Genomic DNA, 6,825 nt, shown 5'->3' with positions numbered 1-6,825 from the left:
CCCCTCAAAGTTAACAAGACAAGAAAAATCAAGCTGTGTACCTTACCTAATCACACTTTCTTAAACAGTCACCAGTAGTAAACATTGTATGAATTATATCTTGTTTCCTCTATTTGAATAGGTGTTTGGAGGTACAAAACAGCTTCTTTTATCTCAGCTGGGTGGCATAGAAGTGTCTGACGTTTACAGTTTAGCTTACATTAGAATACCACTTAGCTGGCCCAACATTTTATTTTGTGCTGATTGCTGTGGAGGGGGGGGGGAGATAGGAGAGAGGGTTATTTCCACTAGTTACACAATTTTGTGTGATGCCACAGTATGTTCAATAAGAGTTTGCGTATTTTGCTTTTTTTCAAAGTTAAGTACAGACAGTCCTTGGTTATCCAACGGAATCCGTTCTGGAAGTAGCGTTGGATAGTTAAACCGTTGTAAAGTGAGTCCCATGTTAATCAGTGGCGGTGAGCATTGGATAACGCATTCCAGCGTCGAAAAATATTCTATAGAATGGCATTGTAATGCGTTGGATATGCCATTGATTGTAAGTGAAACGTTGGATACGAGGACTACCTGTTGTGCACCCTGGCCAGGGACTTTACTATAATCATTGGCACAAAGAAAGGACTCCGACACTAGTAGGGAAGTTTGGTATACACTTTATAAAAAGGGCTGTTAGCCAGCTGCCAAATGTTTATTTGCTAACAGATTAGGCCACAATGGGGCCTATTCCAGTAATTACAAGGTTGTCATTGCCAAATCACATGTTTTGACATGTTCAGATGTTGGGGTATGAAATGTGGGAAAAAACAGTATTCTCTCTTGCGAATCGCATTTTCTGAACTACGTTTATTAAAAGTGACAAACCGCCCAATTTGTACTTGTTTTAGTGGCAAAATGACCTGAAGGTGGTGCTAATTCCCTCCAATAGGACGACGATGATGAGGACAAGGACATATATACAACTGTAAATTTATAATATTTCCAGTTGTTTATATGTCACCTCAAACCTCCCTTCACATAAATTAGGGCGAGATGCTGGTGCTGAAAAAGGAACATACCTCAGATATCCTGGGAGATATGCTATACAAAGTTTATTTAAATAAGTCACACATCCTAAAATATATTCTTACATACAATCAGTTGAAAGGCCCTTGTGATGAAGGGGATACCAGTATTAGAACCAATAGTACTAGAACCCACAACTCTGTCATCCAGGTTATCTTTAGCCTTTATTTTCTGTGATTTTATTAGAGAGCAATTTGCTTAGATGGGCTTAAAGTGCCTAAGTAGGATCATGTGCCCCGGAGCTAACTCAACACAGCCATACAGCTTGGTGTAGCGCATGCGTGACCCATTTCAATTACAGGAGGGCCCTGGGTATACGGCGGGTTCCGTTCCAGGGGCCCGCCGTATAGTGAAAATCGGCAGAAAGCGGATCCGGCGATTTTCAGTTGTTTGCATGCGCAAATTGGCCTTTTCGCCGTTCTGCGCATGCGCGACCTATGGTATGCGCGTGCAACCTACGGCCAGCGCATGCGCGCCGGGCGCAACCGCCCATTCTACGCATGCGTGACTGAGGATCGAAGATGGCGACCCCCTTCTCGGTGCCACCGTATAGGTGGATCGCCAAAAAGCAGAGCACTGAGAAGCGGGGCCCGGCTGTATTCAATTGTATACAGCATTTTTTAAAGCCATTATAATGTTTATATGCATTTTAAACATATGAGGCAACATTTTTAAAGCTGCATATAGCCTACATTGAAGGTTTTATTGTTGCAGACTCATGCAGAATAAAAAAATGACTTGAGATCATTTATTGTATATGTATATCTTTATTTATGTAGCGCCCACTGTGCTTTACAAAAGATAATACAGGGAATTATAATACAACCTCTGCAATTAACAAAATCAAACAATGGGAACGGATATTCCTGCCCCGAAGAGCTTACATTCTAAGTGGTATGTTTGGAGGCTTGGACAGTAGCCATGAGTCTAGGTCAGGGTCTCCAAATTCAGTCCTCAAGAGCCGCCAACAGGCCGGCTTTTATGGATATCCCTGTTCCAGCACAGGTGGCTCAATCAGTGGCTCAGTCAAAGAAGATATGGGTGAGAGTGGGAACTAAGATAGGAGCAAAGTGTGAGGGGATGGAATTGAGAGGACATGTGGTAGAGGAAGATGAGAATTAGTTACAAACGTACAATGCTATAAAAGGAGAAAAGGATTGAAAGAAAATGGTTTAGTTAGAAGCAGAAAGGAGAGCGAAGGGACAGAAGGAATCTTATTGTGGATAGCCCCCACCTTGCCTTTAAGTGGTCAGCAAAGGCTTGAGGAGATGTTAAGGAAGGAAGGGAAGTGGGAGAAGGACAGAGGAGGGAGTCAAATACAGAGAAAAATGGCATGGGTCTGATTTGTGAATGTTGATGAGAAGTGAGAAGTAGTACTGTTTTTTGGCTTTAGAAAGAGCAGAGTTTAAACAGGAGAGGATTTTTTTTGAGTGTTGAAAATCAGCAAAAATCTGAGATATGGGCACAGGCAAAGGGGGAGGGAATGAGAGATGGAAAAATGTGGATAGGAGGAGAGTGCGTATGTTGGAAAGAATAGAAAAGTTGACAAAGAAGTGAGGAAACTAAACAGAAAATGCCATAAGGGGGCATTTTGAGATGCAGGCAGTAGGGAGAGAAAAGTATGAGGAGTGAGTTACCAGATATATCAGGACTTGAGGACTATGATTGAAAGAGCAGGTGTGTAACTCAGGCTAGAGACAGTTGTGTAGCACTGAAGGGTATTTGTGTATAAATTGGCAGAACATTTAAAAATGTTAACTTCTCACAGTTACAGAGTAGTTGATTAAGTGATCAAAGCTGAATCCAGTTCTTCCTTTCTTTTTCACCTCCAATTTAACTCTGCAGACACTTAAAATGTGGCACTTAAGATGGGGCTCAGTCAACTAAATTGGCACAATACACACAAACTTAAATACTCTAACAATATAACAAGACAAGGAAAGGGCTTGGGACCAATTAGTAGAGACATAGGGACATACCAAAAAATGCTAATGTGTTAATATGTCTGTTGTGGATGTAAGCAAGAAAACCCCAAGCTATTACCCCAGGCTATTATAACCTATATAAAATCTATTTTAAAAAGTTGCATTTTAATGTTTTATAAAAATACACATTTCAGTTTATGCAACAGAAAATGGATTTGAACTAACACAATGCAACATAGTTACGGTAACCCCTTTAATATAAAGTATGTTTGGAGCAATTGAAATGGCTGATTGTAAATAAAACAAACCCTCTATTTTCAGACTATTTTTCATTGTTGGATATCATTTCAGTGTGTGTGTTAATTGCTTTAGCGAATTTCTTCCTGCCACTAGCAAGTTCTAAGCATCTATTTAGCTGCTGATGTGAAAAGGAAAAACTTCCAGATATTTTCTGAGTGGCATATCTATCTCTGTCACATGTTCGTGTTCATCAAGAATTTGCATTGGCAAAGCCTCTCACACTCTCATCTCTCCTTATCGGGACAAGATAATGTTAATGAAAACACTTTCCTGTTCAGAGGTCCCAAAGAATTTTGACTTGTAATTAATTGCCAATTAATTCATAGTAAATTCTATTTAAAAAAAAAATGATTTTACCCCGTAGGAGGCCACAAATAAATCATTGAGAGGGATATGTTTACTAGGTTGATTGATCCTCCATCTTCCAGTTGGTGCTTATAAATCTTATTACCTTTTGATGTGCAACAAACAAGATTGACACACCCTTCTCCATCCTGAACCCCCACTGACATTTTTACAAATACTTATACACATTTGATTTTCAACGGCATCATATTAGTTCACTTTGGTCTGAAGTGAGATGGTGCCATTAATACATTTACACCCAATGGGGTTTCTGTCAGCAAAGTATTTTTTATACAATTTTATTTTGTAAATGTAATTAGGGCCGTTTTTACCCCGAATATTACCAGATGGAGATTTCCAGAGTAATGATCTCCTTAACGCCTTTGGCTTCAAATGTCACCTCTATGCAGATGACACATAATCTTTTAACTCTCAAGCTTATTATATGCAGAGTCCCAAGTCACTGATTGTCTCTTTACTATTTCACACTGGATCGCCCTCCGTAAACTGTAGCTTGACATGTCAAAAAGGAGCTCATCATAATCCACCTAAACCAGGCCCAATTGCTCCAATTTCGGTTGTTACAGTCAATAACACTACCATTCACCCAGTCTCGCAAGCACACTGCCTAGGTGTAATAATTGACTCCTCCCTCTCTTTCTCTGCTCATAATAATGCTGTTCCTAAATGTTGACGTATCTTTGCAAAAATCATCCCTTTCCTCTGTCACTCCACAGCTAAAACTCTCATGCATGCCCATCATTTTCTCCTGACTTTACTATTGCAACCTTCTTCGCTTTGGCCTTCCCGCTTCCCAAATCCAGACACTATAATGTATCCAAAATGCTGCAGCGAGAGTTGGCTTTCTCTCTTCTAGAGAGTTGGCTCTGCCCGTTCCCTATTTAAATCACTTCAATAGCTTCCCATCTTACTCCGCATTAACGAAAAGATTCTACTCTTCTCCTTTAAGGCTCTATATTTCTCTACTAAATCTCCAATTATTCCATCTAGATCAGGCCTGCACAACTCCAGTCCTCGAGGGCCGCAAACAGGCCAGGTTTTCAGGATATCTCTGCTTCAGCACAGCTGGCAGTCATACTGAACCACTAATTGAGCCAAAACTCAGTCATACTGAGCCACTAATTGAGCCAGCTGTGCTGAAGTAGGGATATCCTGAAAACCTGACCTGTTTGCGGCCCTCGAGGACTGGAGTTGTGCAGGCCTGGTCTAGATTATAAAATCTATAGTGCAAGGACTCCCTAATTCCTTTTGCTTCACTTCCTGTTTAACACACTTGTGTAACTTTTTGCCTGTGCTATCTGTAGATAACATGATTTACATGTTATCTATAGTGAATGTAGGTCTTTGTCTTATGCCCATTCTAAAGACGTATGTATATCTTGCTTACGGTTATGCGTAATTACTTGGAGGATTGGTTGCTACTTTTTAACACAGGGCATGCACCAATTCCTTTTCACCACCTTTGTTGTGAGTAGTTCTGTGTCCAACAGATAGAAGGCACTGTTGTTACAAGTGTAACCCTCCATGCACGGCTCTTAGGGCTGTTCTATACTGTGTAGTGTAGGACCTGCATTTTTGGTTATACCTTGACGTTTGGAATGCAGGCTTACGACGCTTTGGCCAAAGGGTTTAACTAAATAACCAAGTAATTATTATTATTATTATTATTGAAGTATTTAAACGTTATACTTATTACCATATATGTTTTGTCAATTGGATGTAGCATTGGGCACCCCTGTCTTTTGTTGTATACATTTGCCACGCTCAGTAGCACTCTTTTTTTTTTTTACATAAATATATATTCATGATGTGGTGGGTGTAGGAGTTTGAGCTAGCTGGAAATGTGTGTTAAAGATGGGAATGTTAGAGGAGAGATGAGCTCCTACTTACCAATGTCTTTAGATGACAGTTAAATAAGTCAAATGGGGTAGAGACGCAGTATTTGATACATGCCATTGCAATGTACAGTATGTATCCTTGAGTCCTATTGACACGAATAGTACTTAGGACTTATGTGAGTACCTCTGTTGAATAATAATGTTTTTAAGGGTTATGGAGTACCAAAGATTTTTCTCTTTTTCCGTATACCAATTGACACTTGCCAAACACTAATGGACAAAATTGAAGCAAAACACCTTCATACAATGTATTTCAGAGTAGATCCCAGAAGGATCAGAAAAGGCTCCCTCATATAATCGAGCACTCAATGTTGGGGTACAGTAGTAAGACTTACAATGGTCTATTGGTATAAATACCATTGATATGACTAAATATGGCCCTTCTCGACCGGATTCGCTCAGAAAAAATAATAAAATTTTATTTTGGTAATTTCAATTGATAAGGTTAAAAACACATATAAAACATTCAAACATTAAAAAACCCCATTAGGAAGTGGTTAGGTGAGCAGTCAATCAATCAATATAATGTACAAATGTAATTGCTCACCACAGACGTCTAATTGCGGAATAAAGTATTAATGGACAAGCAGGTAAGTGTCCCTTCAGCCTTATATAGTGAAAGATTCACGATGTGTGTAGTTCTTAGTGGAATGGTATCAGAGGTGTAATCTGTATACCTTTGTTACCAGGTATATGCATATGTATAGCAGTTGTATATGAACTATCACCCGCCCTAGGGTGCAGTGCAGCACATACGTGGAGCTCTGCTCCAAAGGGAAAACAAAAGTCAAGGATGTATACTTTAGTCACTCATATAGTAATTATGCTTTCCCCAGGAAGTCTGGGCGTTCCCACCGCAGGCAGTGCTAACTTAGTATTGTGTCCAATAACACTACATGCATCAGGTGTGTGTACCGGCTTAGATGTATAGCCTAAAATACAAAGTGTATCATATATATGCACTGGCTCGGGAATGCAGTCTGTCACACACACTCTGATATGATAAGCGGGTGCAAGGGGCTCTGTTTCAAAGGAGAACCAATACATATGATTGTACAAACTCTTATAACCCGTATATAGGTAGGTGGTAAGCAGGACGCCCCCACCGCGGGCAAAAAGGACTTAATGTCGCATACAAATCACTGAGTATCCTGTCTAGATACAAGCCTGTCTCCAAACACTGCTGTCTCAACTCGCAGACGCTGCCACTTCTGATGATGTCGCCTGTGACGTCACCACGTCCCGACGATCGTTTCGCGTAGACTGACACGCTT

This window comes from Ascaphus truei, chromosome 7 (genome assembly GCF_040206685.1).
Source record: "Ascaphus truei isolate aAscTru1 chromosome 7, aAscTru1.hap1, whole genome shotgun sequence".
Taxonomy (NCBI): domain Eukaryota; kingdom Metazoa; phylum Chordata; class Amphibia; order Anura; family Ascaphidae; genus Ascaphus; species Ascaphus truei.
Note: the sequence above shows the minus strand (reverse complement) of the source record.